Here is a 21,181-nt window from a genome sequence, read left to right on the forward strand (position 1 = left end):
AGACTGAAGCGGGACAGAAGGAGGCGGGCCCGGAAGTTGAGCCGGGAGGAGGGGGCCCAAAGGTGGCCACTCTGGGGAGGAGCCGGAAGGAGGCGTGACCCAAAGGGCGATGGGGTTCGGGAGGGGCTGGAGGTGGGCGGGGCCTGGAGATGGGGCCCAAACTAGTTGGCGGTGGGCGGTGCCCGAGGGATGCGGAAGAGAAGAAGTGGGACGGAGCACCAGGGCCTTTCACTTTGAAGGGAACCTGGTGAGTAGAGTAGGCGAAGATCCACGCTGCCTTTTGGGAGTGGGCGGAGACGCCGCCGTGAGGGCGGGTCTGGGGAGGAGGTGCCATTTTCACCTAAAAGAAAAAGGTTAAATTCAAGCAGCTTTACCCTTTTGGGGTGCGAGAAATGTTTTATAATTTGATCTGGATCTGAATGTTTGTCCTCACTACTGAATAGAGTTCTCCTGTTGAAAACTCTCACCTAAATCTGTTCCAGCCTCCACGGAACAGCCGGAGGGGTCTTACCAGAGCACACGAGGATGGTAAGCCCTCAGTCCTCAGCTGTAGACTTCCCTGAATTCTAGGAAGACAGATTCTCCATGCATCGTCCGACCTGTGATTCTGTGATTGTATTTTTCACATCACTTCCCCCAGAACCTGCCTAAGAGACTGGATTCCTGAGCACGAAGCAGAGTTTGAAAAGAATCCTGCCTGGCTCTGCCAGACCAGCAGTTATAGCTACACTTGTGTTGTTTGATGACCTGTCGCTGCTTCAAAAAAAAGAAAAATCAAATTAGAGAGATGGTGACAACTGAGACCAAGGCCAGGAATGTTCTTTCCCCACCTGTTCTGACGCCTCAGGTCTCTGCTTAAATATCAACTCCTCAGAAAGGCCTTCCCTGAACACCCAGCTTAAAGATGTTCTCTAGTCTGACCTCTTGTTCATTTCCTTCATGGCATTTCTTAGTCTTGTCATTTACTGATCTGTTTATGTGTTTCTGCCCATGTTCCTCACTAGAAGGTAAGTTCCATGAGACCAGGAATCTTTGACTGTTGTGTACGGCACTGTGTCACCAGACTTAGTGTTCAATAAAAACTTGAGTGGATGAATGAGTCAGTCAACCAATTAATGAATCTGGCCCCGGGCTTCCCTGGTGGCGCAGTGGTTAAGAATCCGCCTGCCAATGCAGGGGACACGGGTTCGAGCCCTGGTCCGGGAACATCCCACATGCCGCGGAGCAACTAAGCCCGTGTGCCACAACTACTTAGCCTGCGCCCTAGAGCCCATGAGCCACACCTACTGAGCCCACGCGCCGCAACGACTGCAGTCCGCGTGCCTAGAGCCCGTGCTCCGCAACAAGAGAGGCCACCGCAATGAGAAGCCCGCGCACCGCAACGAAGAACAGCCCCCGCTCACTGCAACTAGAGAAAGCCCGCGGGCAGCAATGAAGACCCAACGCAGCCAAAAATAAATAAATAAATAAATCTATTTTTTTAAAAACATGAATCTGGCCCCTCCCAACCTCCTCTGCTGTTTCTGGCCTCTCCTTGGCTCCTCACCTCCCTCTCTGTGTACCAGCCTTACCACGTTTGCTTGAATACACCACAATCTCTCAGCACCCTCTGATAAGACACTTGGATTGCTCCTTCCCTTCTGCCTAGATGCCTCCTGTTCATCCTTCAACACTCAGCTCAAGAACCACCTCCTCTGAGAGGCCTTCTCTGACCTCCCGTCAGCACCCCCACCCCACCAGGAAAGTTGAAGCACTCATCCCTTCCTGTTCATGGCCTCAGTTATAAAACTTCCCTGTGCAGGTGACATCGTCTTCCCTGCTGGCATCCTGCTGACACTGAGGATTATGTTCGTGCCCTATAAAGTCCTGTGTGACCTGCCTCCTACTCTTATTCCCTATTGTATTGTTCTCACCACCTCTCACTCTACTCCAGCCACACTGGCCTCCCTCCTGTTCTTCTGACATGCCAAGCATACGGCTAACCTTAGGGCCTTTGCACTTGCTCTTGTGTCTGCCTCAAATGCTCTCCTCCCAGGTATTGCCATGGCTCACTCCTCCTTCAGGTCTCTGCTCAAATGTCACTTCTTCAGGCCTCTCTGAGGAAGTGACCCACATTTAAAATAGCAACGCTCCACTCCTCTGCACTTCTTCACACACTTTCTTGTTGAATTTTTCTCCATAGCACTTATCACCACCTGAAATATTACATGTTTATTGTCTCTCTCCCATCCCTACCTTCCACTATGGTGTGATCACCACAAAGATAGGATTTTGTCTGTTTTGCTCATTCCTCAGTACCCAAAACAGTGGGTCCCCATTTAATATTTGTTGAATGAATGGCTATGAATTCAACAAAGAAATGCTAGGAATACTCTGCATCGTCCAGAAGAATCCCTGAAGATTATAGTATAAAGGGAGATGTTTCTGAGGAAATGTGCTGGCAACACTAGCTAACATGGAGCATTTACTAGTTGCCAGGCAATCTGCTAAGCGCTTTTCAAGCTGATTCCCACAACAGCCCTATGAGGTAGGTACTATTATAATCCCTATTGTACAGAAGCTCTGGCACGGAGATTAACTTTCCCAAGGTCACAGTTAATAAGTAGTGGGGTCCAACTTTAGAACCTGCATGCTGAATCACTACCTTCTAATTATTAAAGATCTACCACTATGGGTCCAATAAAGGCGAAGAATGAGGATGAGACATCCTTTTGCCTTCCGAGCAGTGTGATATAGGGTCTGGTACCTAGAGTTGCGGCAGAATTTTTCCTTAGCCACCATATTAGTCAGGGTTCTCCAAAGAAACAGAACCAATAATTTATATTTAGATATATAGAAGAGATTTATTACAGGAATTGGTTAACAGTTGTGTGGGCTTGAGAAGTTCCATGATCTACCGTCTGAAAGCTAGACAATGAGGAAGGCCGATAGTATAATTCAGTCCTGGTTCAAAAGCCCAAGAACCAGGACCACCGATGTCCAATGTCCTGAGCAAGAGAAAATGGAAGTCTCAGCTCAAGCAAAGGAGCAAATTCACCCTTCCGTCTTTTTGTTCTATTCAGGCTTCACCAGATTGGATGATGCCCACCCACATTGCCTTTCTTTACTTAGTCTACCAATTCAGATGCTAATCTCTTCCAGAAACACCCTCATAGACACACCCAGAAATGTTTTACCAGCTCTCTGGGCTAAGGCCCATCAAGTTAACACATAAAATTAACCATCACAGCCACCATGAGGGAAGTCAGCTAGAGAACACAGCCATCACATAGAGGAGGGTAGGACTGAGAAAATATTGCAGAAAAAATGAGCCAGAGACCTGATAAAGCCATACCTGAAGCTTGACCCACCTCTGGGCTTTTCTATGGACCAATACCTCTTTAGAGTTTGAGTATTTTGAGTTGGGATTTTTTTGTGTGCGAGTAATTTACAATCAAAACGGACCTCCTAACAAAAACAGATGAGTAGGGTTCAACAGGTGGAGGTATTAATGCCTCACATTTTTATGAGGTATTTGTTTACAGAATGCTGGCGGGGATTCCAGACAGAGGGAATAGCAAATATGAAGGCAGGAATGTAAGAGCTAAGTGTTTCTGCAGTGCAAGGTATGAGTTGAGATGAGAAAGATGAGATGTAAAAGGTAGGGTAGAACTAGTATCTGGAGGAACTGGTTTCTCCACTCAACTTCGTAGCTGGTGGGAATCATTGAAAGGTTCTGAGCAGAAGTTGCTTTGAAATGATAAAGTGTCAAGGTTGGAAGAACCTGTAAAAGCAATCTGGTTCAACTCTAGGATCTGTTTTTGTCTGCATTTCATGGATGAGGAAATGTGACAGTCCAATATCTCACAAATGGTAGGTGAAGGAGCAAGGATTTGAACCCAGGGCCATCTGAGCCCCAACACATGCTATCAGTGACCTCCTCTGTCCACCACTGGGATTCTGCCTTCTGAGCTCACCCTGAATGGGCAAATCCTTTTTCAGAGATTTGACAATGATATTTGTAGAGCTACCCAGACTAGGATTAAGAAGATGGATTCAGGGGAGAGAAGAGTAGAGGGACCCAACAGGTGTCTTCACTGGAGGCAAAGAAAAAAGGAGATGAGGAAAGCAGGCGAATGAAGAGGAGGGAGCAGACAACAGAGAGGTGATGGGGAGAATCAGCAGGACCCGAAGAAGGAGCAGATGGAGATGGAGGGATGTAAGAAGGAAGAATTCATTAAGGAAGACACAGGCTTGTCATTAGAACAGGGATTGCAAAATCAGATACCAACAGAGCCAAGTAAGTACCATAAATGAGCAAAGTGGGTCAGGTATAAGATAATAGGGAGTCATGGGGTCTTCAGCAAGCTGGGAGTTCATGCTCATTCTAAAGAAGGCACCTACTAGTGTGAGAGTATGGGCTCCCAGTGTGGGCAGTTGCCAGGTCTGAGAAGAAAAATAAGCTCTAAATTCAAATTCTTATACAAAAATCTTCTGGTTTTTAAATGCTGGAAACTAATTCAAATTTTAAAAAGAAAAAAAACACTGTGCTGGCCAAAAGACACACATCTTAAGGCTGGGTTTGGCTTGTGGGCTGCCAGTTCATGTCTTCTTATCAGTTTGGATCCAAACTCCCGTTCACTGCTTAACAACGCTGTGTGCTCTCGAGCAAGTTACTTCACCTTTCAAGTCCCAGGTTCTTTTTTATTTCCCCTGATTTAATTTTTTTTAATTTTATTGAAGTATAGTTGATTTACAATGTTGTGTTAATTTCTGTACAGCAAAGTGATTCAGTTATACGTATTTATTCTTTTTCATATTCTTTTCCATTATGTCTATCACAGAATATTGAATATATTTCCCTGTGCTATACAGTAGGACCTTGTTTACCCATCCTCTATATAATAGTTTGCAACTGCTAGTCCCAAACTCCCAATCTTTCCCTCTTCCACTCCTCTCCCCCTTGGCAACCACAAGTCTGTTCTCTATATCTGTGAGTCTGTTTCTGTTTCATAGATATGTTCATTTATGTCATATTTTAGATTCTACATATAAATGATATCATATGGTATTTGTCTTTCTCTTTATGACTTAGTATGATAATCTCTAGATCCATCCATGTTGCTGCAAATGGCATTATTTCATTCTTTTTTATGGTTGAGTGACATTCCATTATATATGTGTGTGTGTGTGTATCCCACATCTTCTTTATCCATTCATCTGTCAGTGGACATTTAGTTTGTTTCCATGCCTTGGCTATTGTGAATAGTGCTGCTATGAACACAGGGGTGCATGTATCTTTTCAAACTATAGTTTTGTCTGGATATATGCCCTGGAGTGAGATTGCTGGATCGTATGGCAACTTTATTTTTAGTTTTTTGAGGAACCTCCATACTGTTTTCCATAGTGGCTGCACCAATAAGTCCCAGGTTCTTATCTGACCGCACATCATAGGGTTGCTGTAGGATTTTTTAATTTATTTTTTAAATATTTTACTTGTTTATTTATTTATATGGCTGCACCAGGTCTTAGTTGTGGCACGTGGGATCTTCGTTGCGGCGTGCAGGGTCTTTAGTTGTAGCATGCGGGATCTAGTTCCCCGACCAGTGATCAAACCCGGGCGCCCTGCATTGGGAGCACAGAGTCTTAACCACTGGACCACCAGGGAAGTCCTAAGGGCTTTTTATGTGTTTGTTTTTTAATTAATTAACAGTAAAGTTATTTTTTAAATTTATTTTATTTATTTTAGGCTGTGTTGGGTCTTTGTTGCTGCGCGTGGGCTTTCTCTAGTTGCGGCAGGAGGGGGCTACCCTTCATTGCAGTGTGCGGGCTTCTCATTGCGGTGGCTTTTCTTGTTGCAGAGCACGGGCTCTAGGCATGTGGGCTTCAGTAGTTGTGGCTTTTAGGCTCAGTAGTTGTGGTGCACAGGCTTAGTTGCTCTGCAGCATGTGGGATATTCCCAGACCAGGGCTCAAACCCGTGTCCCCTGTATTGGCAGGCAGATTCTTAACCACTGCACCACCAGGGAAGCCCCAGGACTTTTTAAAATAAGACAAATGTATGTAGAGCACTTAGCATTCAGTGCCTGACATAGAGCAAAACACTCAGAATGGTTTTATCATCAGTGTGAAAGTTATTCTTTCTCCTAAAACCCATAAACTCATGAACTATTAGAAAAGAAAATGTCCCCAAAGACATCTCATCCAGGAGTTTTAAGCCTGTTAAGCTACAGAGACCTCTTTTAAGGCAGACCTTTCACAGAAAGGCAATGCATAATCGGATGGGGGAGAGGAGTGGCTTTGTTTGAAGTGAGGGAGGGGAACCCAGAGTCCTGCCCAGTAGGCTTCCCCACCCCAGCCACAAACCACCCTCAAACAGTGGTCCCTCCACAGGGTGTTGCAGAACACGGCTTTGAGAATCACCATTCTATTCCAGGTGATAAGGAAACAAATAGGAAACTGAGGCTCAGAAAGGAAAGGAAACTGAGGCTCAGAAAGGTACAGAGATCTGCCTAAGTTTCAGTGACAGGGAGGGATTCCTGCTTCCCAAGCTAATGCACTTCCCAACTGGAATGACACACCCTCCTTCCTGTCCACCTGCTTGAGAATAAACCCTCTTTTGGCCCCTCCCTGACTGGAGTGAGGAGTAGCCCCACTAGAATTGCCCCAGAGCCCCAGGGTATAGCCAGGGTTCTCAGTTGCAAAGTGAAAAAAAAAAAAAAAAAAAAACCAAAAAACTCAGGCTAACAGAAACAGAAAAGGAATTTATTAAAAGGGTATTGGGGAGCTCCCAGAACTGATGGGAAGGCTGGACAGCCAGGCTCAGAGAATTGAAATGACGGGATCAGGGACTTGGATGTTGCTAGGACTCTTTTTCCTCAGTCCTTGTCTTTCATTCTCTGTGTGTGAGCCTTTCTCCTCAAGACTGGACACTTGGCTGCAGCAGCTCTCAGCACTCAACAACTCTCAGCTGCTCCACTAGTGAGACGGAGGCTTTCTGCTTCTAGTCTTGACAGAACTTTAAGCCTTCCTTAAGGGAAGGACTTAGATTGGTCCAACATGAGTAGGTGCTCATCCCTAGACCAGTTATCCATGGGTGCGGGGCCAGGTACTGTGACCGGCCCACCTTGAGCCAGGTGCCTACTCTTTAACCAATCATTGTGACTAGAGAGGTTGGGTGAATAAGTAGATGGCAGTGCCTGTTGGAACCATATGGTCAGAGAATTTCTCTCCTCCAAGAAGCCTATCTTATCTCCCTTGCCACACACATTTGCAATTAGCTAAGTATAAGTGAAATGCTTCACTCTCCAAGATTTGTTGCCCTTGGTTTATAACTATTAAAGCATGCATCCAGCTCAACTAGAGCATGGAAGCCTGTCTTGTACACTTTTGTAGCCTTCCGGCACAGTCAAACAAGAAGGCCCCATGAGTGCTCTCAGGTTAGACTGGATTGAGCTGACCTTTGGAGACATTTAGTCCAACTTGCCCATTTTACAGATAGAGAAGTAAGTCTAGAGAGGGGAACTCACATGTCACATATGCTGAAAGCAGGAGAGTTGCAGAACTAGAGCTAGAGCCTTCTCAACTTCTACTCCAGGGCAGGTTAAATTCTGTGTTTAACATTTGGATGCACCTGTTGGCAAGTCTTAGGAGCCTGGAGCTCCCAAGTGTTCAGTCATTGGTGACATCAGAGCCAGAAATCCAATGATCAGGGCTTAGTTCCAACCCCAAACCTGTGTCTTACTGGACAAGCTCCTGAAGCTAAGCCCCAAATTGCACCTCTGTAAAGTGGGCATAAGTTATGTTTACCTTGACAGTTGCTGGGAAGACTAGAAATAATGTGTATAGTATCCCCTGACACATAGAAGTTCCTCAAGAAATGGTAATGTCTTCTAATGATTGTTATTGATGATAAAGAAGATGAAAAACAAGAGCCCTGACTTCTCAAAGGGAAGAGAATCATTCCTGAGATTGGTCTCTTGGAAAACATGAATCCATATCTTCTCTATCCCAAACAAATTCCCTTTGGGAGGGAACAAAGGAAATCCCTTTGTTAGGAAGGAAGGAAGGAAGAGAAGGAAGAAGAGTTGGCAGACTGCGATTGTCTCTGCCTCTCTATGAACCTTGCTCTGCTTCCCCTACCCCAGACTGCTCCACCCCACTGCCATGCTGAATTCAGGTCACACTCACACTAGTGTGAGACCACCAGCTTTGTGGCAGGATTAGGGGATCCCCATGATAGTAGATAGCAGGCTTGGAGCACCTGCTCCTGGCATTCTAGGTTATGGGGGAAGCTCTCATAGGTCAATGCAAGGCTGTGTGTGTCACGTTTCTCACCGGCTCAGCCCTCAGAGCCTTGTCTCTCCTCTCTACCTTACTACTAAGTCTCCAAATTAGTTTTTTTTTTATCAAACAATAGACAGGCTGGCATCTTTAAAGTATGGCCTTCATTAAGTAGGGAGAAAATCATTCCACACCTTCCCTCCCAATGTCTCCCTCACCAGGGGCTTCCAGTCTCCTAACGAGGGGGGACACCTCCCCCCACTTCCCAGGGAACTTCGCTCCACCCCCCACCCCCACCCACTGCATCATAAGAATCAACACCAAGATCAGATGCTGCAGCATTAATTGAAATTGACATTAAGGGCTTGCTTGCTCAAGCAGAAGCACATGAGAAGAAATATAAACAAGGAAAGCTTTGCATCTGTTCTAATGAGAAAAACCATCTCTAGAGCATCTTATTCAAAAAGGATTGAGTGCCCGGGAAATAACAGATACGCAAGGCCTTCCACCCCCTCCCCACCCCCATTATTCAGAAGAATCACATACACTTCCTGAGATTTTTCAATCTATCTTGCTGCTGTCCTGTCCTCCCAGATGCATTTCTGCAATTCTCCAGTACATTCCCCTTTATGTTCTCCATCTGCTTCTCCAAATCCACTTCTCCATATTTTAACAGTTCTCAGTCAGATTTTTTTTTTGCTGTTGTACCTCAAGAGTTCTTGACCATGTGGCCCAAAAACTTAGCTTTGGATCCAATCAGGAGACCCTAAGACTAAAAGAGTCCTAGCTGGAATAGAGGGGAAGATGCACAATTATGCAGGTTTCTGCATAAAGACATAAAATTGTTATTCAAATTGTGCTCTAAGTGATACATCATGTTTTTAAAGGGTGTTAATGGGTGGTTGTTGGTTACAGATACTGTTTTTGCCTGCACAGTATCATGTCCCCCTCTTATTGACATCAGTTCCTGACTTTCCTATGAACCTCCACTCCCATTCTTGGTCCAGCCCATAAAGAGTGTGGATGCCAAAGTTAGACTGCCTGAGTTTGAATCCTAGCTCTGCCTTTTACTAGCTGTGTGAACCAGGGCAAGTTCCTTAACCTCTCTATACCTCATATAAATAATATGGGGAATTGTCAAAGTTAGTAGAAGGAAAGAAATCATAAAGATCAGAGCAGAAATAAATGAAATAGAAACAAAGAAAACAATAGCAAAGAGCAATAAAACTAAAAGCTGGTTCTTTGAGAAGATAAACAAAATTGGTAAACCTTTAGCCAGACTCATCAAGAAAAAGAGGGAGAGGACTCAAATCAATAAAATTAGAAATGAAAAAGGAGAAGTTACAACGGACACTGAAGAAATACAAAGCATCCTAAGAGACTACTACAAGCAACTTTATGCTAATAAAATGGACAACCTGGAAGAAATGAACAAATTCTTAGAAAGGTATAACCTTCCAAGACTGAACCAGGAAGAAATAGAAAATATGAAGAGACCAATCACAAGTAATGAAATTGAAACTGTGATTAAAAATCTTCCAACAAACAAAAGCCCAGGACCAGACGGCTTCACAGGTGAATCCTATCAAACATTTAGAGAAGAGCTAACACCCATCCTTCTCAAACTCTTCCAAAAAATTGCAGAAGAAGAAACACTCCCAAACTCATTCTATGAGGCCACCATCACCCCGATACCAAAAACAGACAAAGATACTACAAAAAAAGAAAATTACAGACCAATATCTTTGATGAATATAGATGCAAAAATCCTCAACAAAATACTAGCAAACAGAATCCAACAACACATTAAAAGGGTCATACACCATGATCAAGCGGGATTTATCCCAGGGATGCAAGGATTCTTCAGAATATGCAAGTCAATCAATGTGATACACCATATTAACAAACCAAAGAATAAAAACCATATGATCATCTCAATAGATGCTGAAAAAGCTTTTGACAAAATTCAACATCCATTTATGATAAAAACTCTCCAGAAAGTGGGCATAGAGGGAACCTACCTCAACATAATAAAGGCCATATATGACAAACCCACAGCAAACATCATTCTCAATGGTGAAACACTGAAAGCACTTCCTCTAAGGTCAGGAACAAGACAAGGATGTCCACCTCGCCACTATTAGTCAACATAGTTTTGGAAGTCCTAGCCACAGTAATCAGAGAAGAAAAAGAAATAAAAGGAATACAAATTTGAAAAGAAGAAGTAAAAGTGTCACTGTTTGCAGATGACATGATACTATACATAGAGAATCCTAAAAATGCCACCAGAAAACTACTAGAGCTAATCAATGAATTTGGTAAAGTTGCACGATACAAAATTAATGCACAGAAATCTCTTGCATTCCTATACACTAACAACAAAAGATTAGAAAGAGAAATTAAGGAAACAATCCCATTCACCATTGCAACAAAAAGAATAAAACACCTAGGGGGCCTCCCTGGTGGCGCAGTGGTTAAGAGTCCGCCTGCCAATGCAGGGGATACGGGTTCGTGCCCCGGTCTGGGAGGATCCCATATGCCGCGGAGCGGCTGGGCCCGTGAGCCATGGCCGCTGGGCCTGCGCACCCGGAGCCTGTGCTCCGCAACGGGAGAGGCCACAACAGTGAGAGGCCCGCATATCGCAAAAAAAAAAAAAAAAAAAAAAAAAAAAAAACACCTAGGAATAAACCTCCCTAAGGAGGTAAAAGACCTGTACTCAGAAAACTATAAGACACTGATGAAAGAAGTCAAAGATGATAGAAACAGATGGAGAGACAAACCATGTTCTTGGATTGGAAGAATCAATATTGTGAAAATGACTATAATACCCAAAGCAATCTACAGATTCAATTCAATCCCTATCAAATTACCAGTGGCATTTTTTACAGAACTAGAACAAAAAATCTTAAAATTTGTATGGAGACACAAAAGACCCTGAATAGCCAAAGTAGTCTTGAGGGAAAAAAACAGAGCTGAAGGAATCAGACTCCCTGACTTCAGACTATACTACAAAGCTACAGTAATCAAGACAATAATGGTACTGGCACAAAAACAGAAATATAGATCAATGGAACAGGATAGAAAGCCCAGATATAAACCCACGCACCTATGATCAACTAATCTATGACAAAGGAGGCAAGGATATACAATGGAGAAAAGACAGTCTCTTCAATAAGTGGTGCTGGGAAAACTGGACAGCTACATGTAAAAGAATGAAATTAGAACACTCCCTAACACCATACACAAAAATAAAATCAAAATGGATTAGAGACATAATGTAAGACCAGACACTATAAAACTCTTAGAGGAAAACATAGGAAGAACACTCTTTGACATAAATCACAGCAAGATCCTTTTTGATCCACCTCCTAGAGTAATGGAAATAAAAACAAAAATAAACAAATGGGACCTAATGAATCTTGAAAGCTTTTGCAAAGCAAAGAAAACTACAAACAAGACAAAAAGAAAACCCTCAGAATGGGAGAAAATATTTGCAAACAAATCAATGGACAAAGGATTAATCTCCAAAATATATAAACAGCTCATGCAGCTCAATATTAAAAAAATAAACAACCCAATCAAAAAATGGGCAGAAGACCTAAATAGACATTTCTCCAAAGAAGACATACAGATGGCCAAGAAGCACATGAAAAGCTGCTCAACATCACTAATTATTAGAGACATGCAAATCAAAACTACAATGAGGTATCACCTCACACCAGTTAGAATGGCCATCATCAGAAAATCTACAAACAACAAATGCTGGAGAGGGTGTGGAGAAAAGGGAACCCTCTTGCACTGTTGGTGGGAATGTAAATTGATACAGCCACTATGGAGAACACTATGGAGGTTCCTTAGACAACTAAAAATAGAATTACCATATGACCCAGTAATCCCACTACTGGGCATATACCCAGAGAAAACCATAATTCAAAAGGACACATGCACCCCAATGTTCATTGCAGCACTATTTACAATAGCCAGGTCATGGAAGCAACCTAAATGCCCATCGACAGACGAATGGATAAAGAAGATGTGGTACATATATACAATGGAATATTTCTCAGCCAAAAAAAGGAACGAAAATGGGTCATCTGTAGAGACATGGATGGATCTAGAGACTGTCTAGAGTGAAGTATGTCAGAAAGAGAAAAACAAATATCATATATTAACGCATATATGTGGAACCTAGAAAAATGGTACAGATGAACTGGTTTGCAGGGCAGAAATAGAGACACAGATGTAGAGAACAAACGTATGGACACCAAGAGGGGAAAGTGGTGTGGGGTGGGGGTGGTGCTGTGATGAATTGGGAGATTGGGATTGACATATATACACTAATATGTATAAAACAGATAACTAATAAGAACCTGCTGTATAAAAAAATAAAATAAAACTCAAAAAAAAAGGATTGTGGGGAATTGCGTGGAGGATTATATGAGTTAGTTCACATAAGGTGTGGCTGGTGCATAGCAAACACTCACTAAATCTCATCTGTTATCACTATTCCTATTTAGTTCAGAATGGGCTGCCCCATTGCCCCTAGCTCTGGTGATAGCACTTGACTCAGTCCTGGCCAATCAGGACATTCCCCGCACCTCACTATGGAAGGCAGCCAATCAATCATTTGGACTGGGGGACTTGCCTGGTGGCGCAGTTGTTAAGACTCTGCACTTCCAATGCAGGGGGCCCAGGTTCAATCCCTGGTCAGGGAGCTAGATCCTACATGCATGCCTCAACTAAGAGTTCACATGCCACAACTAAGGAGCCCACCTGCTGCAACTAAGACCCAGTGCAACCACATAAATAAAAACAAAAAAAATAAAAAGAGCTAGAAAATGCATGGAATAATTATTTCTTTGAAAAAAAAATCATTTTGATTGGTACCATGGGTTGAAACCTAATCTGTTTTCTGAAAACCTGGTCTTGCCAGTCCAAAGCTGTAAAGCAAAAGGTAGCATCAGGTTCTGGGCTGGTTCATCAGGAGAGAGAATTCTGAGTAGGGAGAATCAGGGACTATCAAATGTCATTCTGCAGGCGAGGTGCACTGTCTCTACTCTAGCCATTGGTCAGATACAATGAAAATACTTGTGTTATGCCATTATTTTGGTGGACCCCAATGAACCACGCTTCGCATTAGCCATGCTCATTTTTTTTTTTTTTTTGGCCGCGTTGGGTCTTTGTTGTGGTGCGTGGGCTTCTCATTGTGGTGGCTTCTCTTTGTTGTGGAGCCCAGGCTCTAGGCACGTGCACTTCAGTAGTTGTGGCTCAGGGGGTCTAGAGCACAGGCTCAGTAGTTGTGGTGCATGGGCTTAGCTGCTCAGCGGCACGTGGGATCTTCCCAGACCAGGGCTCAAAGCCGTATCCCCTGCATTGGCAGGCGGATTCTTAACCACTGCACCACCAGGGAAGTCCCTAGCCATGCTCTTATGTAATCTCCTCTTGGGCTTGGCCATGTGACACACTTTGGCCAATAGGACATCAGCAAGCATGATGCAAGCAGAGACAATAAATGCTTGCATGCTGGCTTGTCCTCTTGGAATGCTCGTTCTTGGGAGCCCTGAACAACCATCTACGAAGTGTGGCTGGAGAGACCACATGGAGAGAATCAGAATCCCAGCCATCAACCTACCTGCCAGCTGAATGCAACCACGAGAGTGATCACCAGCAATATCAGTAGAAAAACCACTCACCTAAGCCCAGCACAGATTGTACAATCACAAGCAAATTAAATGGTTGTTTTAAACCATTAAGTTTTGGGGTGCTTTTTAACTTAGCAATAGACAATCAAAACAGCAATCATGGGAATTCCTTGGAAGTCCAGTGGTTAGGACTCCACGCTTTCACTGCTGAGGGCGAGGGCTCGATCCCTGGTCCGGAACTAGGATCCCGCAAGACGTGGGGCGTAGCCAACAAAACAAAACAAAACAGCAATCATGTTTAATAAACTTTCCTAGCTCCACAGAGTTCTCAAAGCCTTCCTACATCTAAGAGAGTGTGATTCTTGTTCCCCTGTTGGGAAAGCTGAAGCCCAAGGAGGAAAGTGACAGCCCCAGCCAAGCAGAAGCAGAGTTGCCACGCTCATCCGCTTCGTAATCAGCTCCTTCTACAGCATTTCCCACTGCGCATGAAAAAAACTTATAAACAGCAGCGGAAGGAAGTGTTGTATAGAAGGAGCATTGGCCTGGGAGTCACAGTGGCCCAGTTTGAAGTTGGCCATTGCTTTGCTGTATGAGCTTAGACAGCTCGAACTGCTTCTGCTTTCCCCTCTGAGCCTCAGTCTTTCCGATGGTTCAGTGAGGGAGAAACAAACTCAAAAGTTCACAGGACCTGGGAGATAACAGACAAGGGAAGCAGGTGGGGGGTGCGGGGGGGAGCTGTGTTAGTGGGTGAGTGCATGCCCATCTAAGGGAGGTAGTGGCTACCCAGCTCCAGCTGGGCCCAGCATGGCCAGATAGCCTGGTTATGTTTTCCTTAGAGAGACAGGAAATATGGTTATGAAGCAAAGTTTTCCAACGTTAAAATATTATGAATTCAATTGAATTTTTTTAAATATTGTGTAGGACCAAAAATTACATCCATTTAGCCTTCAGGCTGCTGTTTTGAAACCTTTTTTTTTTTTTTTTTTTTTTGCAGTATGCGGGCCTCTCACTGTTGTGGCCTCCCCCGTTGCGGAGCACAGGCTCCGGACGCGCAGGCTCCGGACGCGCAGGCTCAGCGGCCATGGCTCACGGGCCCAGCCGCTCCGCGGCATATGGGATCCTCCCAGACCGGGGCACGAACCCGTATCCCCTGCATCGGCAGGCGGACTCTCAACCACTTGCGCCACCAGGGAGGCCCTGAAACCTTTTGACCACATAATTTCAAAATGTCCTTCCAGAGTTTACACTGGCATCAAAGAAGTATTCCTACCTATCCTCCTCTGCCCTACACACACAGAGCAGCTCCTTCTATCCCACTCAGGTCATAGAACCTGAGTAACAGGGAAACCTTGGGTGTGGCCACCATCTTTCTCTCCATGGACTCCAGCCCTCTCACCCTTCTTACTATAGGGAAAGGGGTGCAGAGATCCAGCCTCAAATGCCTAAAGTTGACAGGGCCTCATGGAGGGCCAAAAGTGGAAGGGAAGTAACACCTATTAAGCCTCTACTTTGTGTCAGGCATTGTGGTAGACTCGTTATAGCATCACCTAGTGGTGAAGAGCCCAGGCCCTCCAGTCATACACACCTGGGTTTGAATCCTGGCTCTGACACTTGTAAGCTATGTATCCTTGGGCTTGTCCCTCTTCTGGCCTCAGTTTACTCATCTGTAAAACAGAAATCATAATGTTTCCAGTTTCTCAAGGCTTTGGTGGGGATTAAATAAGAAACTGTATATTTGGCAGATATTGTGAATTGGCTACCCCCAAATTCTTTACAACCTCCCTTGCCATGAATGCTGGCTTGGTGTTCTAGGCTTCCTAGCAGGTAGGGTTGCACGAACAACCCAGATGACAGAGTTTTGGCCAATGATATGCAAGTGGAAGTGGCTTGGTGTTACTTACCAGAAAAGTTTTTTTATATTTATTTATTTTTATTTATTTATTCATTTGGCTGCCTCGGGTCTTAGCTGCAGCATGCAGGATCTAGTTCCCTGACCAGGGATCAAACTCGGGGGCCCCTGCATTGGGAGCGTGGAGTCTTAGCCACTGGACTGCCAAGGAAGTCCCAGAAAAGTTTTTTTAAAAAGACAGGCTCAACTGACATTCTTCAGCCTTTTGCGCTTCCCCTCATGTTCTTCCTGGAACAGAGACGTGATGGACAGAGGAACAGCAGCCATCTTGAAATCTTGGGAACAGAGGTTGACTTGATAAGAATGTTAAAGCAGAAAGATGGAAAGAGCCTGGATTCCTCCAGACTTCTTATGTTAGATAAATAAAGCTCCATAAAATGTATGTGCCACAGTTACTTTTCATCTATGCTACTTGCTGTCAAGCACATTTCTGACTCACACAGTATAATACCTGGTTCACTGCAATACTCAATAAATATTAGCTATTGTTATTTTGCCTATGTTACTTTTCATAATCATAACCATGGGTGGTTATGCTGCGGGTGTTATCACCCTCAGTTTAGAAGTGGAGAAATTCAAACTTCTTCCCAGAATGGGTTGTAAAATTTCAGCGAGTTGGGTAGCCATAATAACAGCAAACATTTATCCTTGCTCGCTATGTTGCTGGCACAGTTCTAAGTACTTCACATATATAAACTCAGTTAGTTCTTACAGCAAACCTGGAGGAAAACACTTTTATTCCCACATGATAGATGAGGAAACAGAGTCAGAGAGGTTAAGAGATTTGCAAGGTCATATAGCTAGCCAGCACTAGATTCAGGATTCGAACTCTGCAGTCTTAGGACAGTGTCTGGCATCTGTGTGTGTGTGTGTGTGTGTGTGTGTGTGTGTGTGTGTGTTTAATTAGAAAAAAAAATGCAGCTCATAGATGTTAAGTGACTTGTCTAAAGCCATACAGCCAGAAAGAGGTGGCTGAACCCAGGATTTGGACCCAAGTCTGGCTGACTCCAGACCCACATCATTAAGGGAATCCCTGTGGGTGAAGAAGTGTGTGGCCTGCCATGTTGGGTTTTTTGGGGGGTTTTTTTGTTTGTTTTTCTTACTGGAATTTTTATTTCTTTTTTTTCTTTGAATTTTTGAGTTTTATTTTATTTATTTTTTATACAGCAGGTTCTTATTAGTTATCTATTTTATACATATTAGTGTATACATGTCAATCCCGATCTCCCAATTCATCACACCACCAGCCCCCGCCCCCGCCACTTTCCCCCCTTGGTGTCCATACGTTTGTTCTCTAGTGGCCTGCCATGTTGAAGAGTCACATATGTTTTCACTATGCGGCAAGGCTTTGCAGAAGGAAAAGCCTAGAGCCATCCTCAAGGCTGCTGCCCTATCCAGATGAAGAATCTGAGGCTCAGAGACGGAACACAACTCACCCAAGTTCGTCCAGCTAAGAGGGCAGTGATGGGCCAGGAATCCAGTCTACTCCATGACTGTGGGGACTAAGGGGTCTGAGGAGATCTGTTCATCCCTGATCGCAATGAGCCTTGGAGACAGAAATGTAGCGGCAACAAGGGACAACCCAGACATTACTTGTATTAATTAAGAGGGCATTAAATTGAAGGGACACCCGCAGGCCATCAGTTACCAGCCTGTGCTCTGACGGCCTCGCCATTCTCTATGAGTCCAGCTGGGCTTGTGTGGGGTGCAGAGAGCTGCCCCTCACACCCTGGCTCTCTACTAAAGTGCTTAATTGTCTGAGAAAAAATACCAGCACTCCTGCCCAGCTCTGGGTGAAGTTGCAATAAACTAATTGAAATTAAGTGGCTTGGATCTCAGAAGGGAAGGGGCCACCGGTAGGGAAATATAGAGCACACATTCATTCAACTAATATATGTTCAGCATCTTATGTGCCAGGCACAGTGCTATGAGCTATGAATATGGCAACAATCAAAGTGGGTAAAGGCCCCGTCCTCATGGAGATCATATTTGTGGGAGGATTGAAATCTACCCTCTACAACTCATAGGTGCAAAAAAAGTATAGGTTCTTTACTTTTTATAAGTGACAGGTTTTTTTTCTTGTGCCTCCCCTATCTATTATTGAGAGAGAAAAATATAAACCTGATTATTAACAGTAACTTAGTCTCTTCCAGTTTAAAACCATCTCACATAAGTTATCTTTTGAGTAAAATGTTCATCTTTCTGTGCCTTCACCCCTTCCTCTACTCAAGATGGTGTCTGGGTGTTGGCCAATCCACATATGGATCCTTGTGCTGTCCTTGGACTGTTACCTAAGAGGCCAGGGGACAGCACATGGACCTATATGTGTACCACCCTCCCCTCCCACCTGATTCAGTGATAGGGTGGGAAACCCCAGGATATTGGTTTAGACGAATGAAAACCCATATGTAGCCAACTGCCAGAGCCCTGCCCATATCTCCTCATCACCCCACCCATGCTCCAAGGATGATTACTGCAGGTATGACCCAAAAGACCTGGCAACAGGAGCATGCTTGGCCTGTGCACTGGATAAGGCAGAAGTACTAGTGATGTAATGCCCACAAAAATACCCTTAAACCAATGACCAATGGGGAGTTGATGGCTACACCATCATCCTCACCCATTGTATGGAATAACTCTGAGGGGTGTCCTTAATTGCCTCCCAGAGTTCCCCAGTGGGATTAGGCTTCAGTTGCCCACAGTGGTAAATTATTTGATCACACATGATTTATTCACAGGCTTTCCTTCTCTGCCTCCCTCCGCACTCCACTATCAGTATTTCCTGGGATCATCCCCCAAATAAACTAGTTGGTCTCAAATTCTGGACCCAAGGGCTGCATCTGAGGGAACCCTAAGACATCATCCATTTAATATTTTTTAAATGTCGTATCCATTATATACTTTATTGGGGGGATGATAGATAATAAACAAATATAGTAGAAGTTCTTTTATCTCATGTTATCGAAACAGATATTTGATCAGTGCATCAAAAGTATTAGTTCAAATGTGGATTAATCATAACATATGATGCATACATACCTTAAACATTTTAGTCTAATTTTAAAAAAGTAAATGTATAGTTAAGTGCCAATCTTTTGACAAAGGGCTAATCTTCAGAATATTCTGCATTGCTCACTAAGGCTTCTGGGTAAGTGGAGATATGCTTGGGGAGAGCCTGAAGAAGAGGCAAGGGGATGACAGAAGGGAACTGATCAGTGAGAGCCAGCTCTAGAACTCAAGGCTTTGAGTCCCAAGGCTTGTAAGACCAAGGCTTGTCAAGGTTGGAATGCCAACCTTGTCAAGGTTGGAATGGAGTCAAAATTGCAGTGAAGCCACTGGTTGTCAGCCCTTCCAGGGGCCCAGGGACAGTAGGTGATCATATTTCCCAGCAACACTGCTCCAAAGACATGGGCAACTGCTGTCCAGTTTCACATCCCAGGCCAGCTACCCTGGAGGAACTGAACCTGGCCTACCCACTGACCCACAGAGACAAAACCCAGAGGGCCCCCAAAGACAGCGTGAGAAGGAGCTGCCTCCTGGGATAGTGTGTTGCTTTATGGCAAGGTCACAGGGCATCTATGTAGGAGGTTCTCCCAGATTGCCCCACCCCCAGCCATTATACAGTTGGGCCTTCTAAGGAGCAGATTGGAGAAAGGGCTTAGAACCAACTTTATAATTCTCATAAGGAGCACTGTACTTCATACAAATTAAAGTGGTTTCATGGTTCCTAATGATTTTCCCAATGACCATGCTAGTGTTCCCCATTTTTATTCTGGAAATGGAGTCATGAGCCAGACCAGTTAGAGACATCTGGAATTTTTCACACCAGAGCTGAGGAAATGTTCTCTATCCTCCAGGAGTTGCTAAAGCTGAAAGGCTATGATTCTGGAGTTGCCAGAGGCCACATTCCCCTCCGTGTAGAGAATGACCATCTGTGAAAGGCAGGAATGACTCCAACAAGCAAGAGAGAAGAGAGAGAGAAAAGCTTGACAGCATTTTAGACTGGATGTCTAAATCCAGTCATTGCTGGGGTCACCTCCACTCTGTACGATCCATGGTTTGGTTATGTGAGTCAATAAATCCCCTTTTCGTGCTCAAAGTAGTTAGAGTTGGGTTTCTATCACTTCGAGCAAAGAATCTTTGACTAATACAGATATCCTCAGCAATGGAAAAGATGAGGAGCTTTCAAAGGGCCTCCCAGGCAACAGATGTTCACAGGCAGGGGCTGGAGAGAGAGGAAGAGGAACACAGAGATGACTGCATATAGGAAATACCTTCCGGGGACTCCTAGGAATACATATACCCCTGCTTAATTCTTCTTTTCGCACACACACACACACACACACACACCAGGGATAAAGGGGAAAAAGATCTTGAGGAAAATATATTGTTATAACACAACACTCTGAGTCAGATACTTACTATTTAACCTCCTTGTAAAGCCCAGACCCTCGGTGTATTCTCTTTCACTATATAAGGCAGCAAAGAAAATATACACTTTAGCTATTATTCTGACTCTTATTCTCTCTCTCTTTTTCCTGAATCATTTCTAAATTAATTTATTACCTTTTATAACCTTATATAACCATAAAAACTAGAACAGATCCATTCTTTATGAGGAATTGCACAATTTGTATCTCCTCTCAAACAGAAGGCCTCATGTGCATGTAAAAGCTTGAACATAAAGCACTGGGGTTATTTGTCAATCCAAGAGCAGGCCCCAGCCTGGTGGGCAGAGGAGGGAGCTTAGAGAAATAAACTTGGAATCAATGTTTTATTTCCCTTTTATTATTGGAAAGAAATGTTAGTTAATTGAGAAAAATGAGTGTAAGTTTTTCTAAAGCCCTGTTCTGGGAGGTGGGGAAGGAGTTCATTGTATGAATAGTCATCATTTGAGGGTTAATTGTTCTTTAATACTTTGGGATTGAAGGGAAATTATGGAGGAGGGCTTGAGGGCTTGAGGTCCTATATGAGTAAAAAATGCTGAGAAGAGACACCACGGGCTTTTGATAGATGATAGATTAGGCTGTTGTCAGGAGTATCTCTGTCCCTCCCCTCTACCTCTGTGGATGGAGTATACTTCCTCACCCCTTGGCTCTGGGCTTGGCCATGCGACTTGCTTTGGCCAATGGGCTTGAAATATGCTTGTGCAGTTGGGCACCCTCTCTTGCCATTCAGCCATCATCAGGAGAGAAATAAGTTCTGGTTAGCCCACTGGTTCTAGGAGGAGAATGAGAGATACATGCAGCAGAACCACCCAGCTACCAGGAAACTCATAACCCAAAGCTAAATGCTGTTGTATCCCACCTAGAGTTTCAGGTTGATTGTTATGTGGCATTACTAGAGCAATAGCTAATTGATAGAACACA

Source organism: Mesoplodon densirostris, chromosome 16 (assembly GCF_025265405.1).
Source record: "Mesoplodon densirostris isolate mMesDen1 chromosome 16, mMesDen1 primary haplotype, whole genome shotgun sequence".
Lineage (NCBI taxonomy): Eukaryota > Metazoa > Chordata > Mammalia > Artiodactyla > Ziphiidae > Mesoplodon > Mesoplodon densirostris.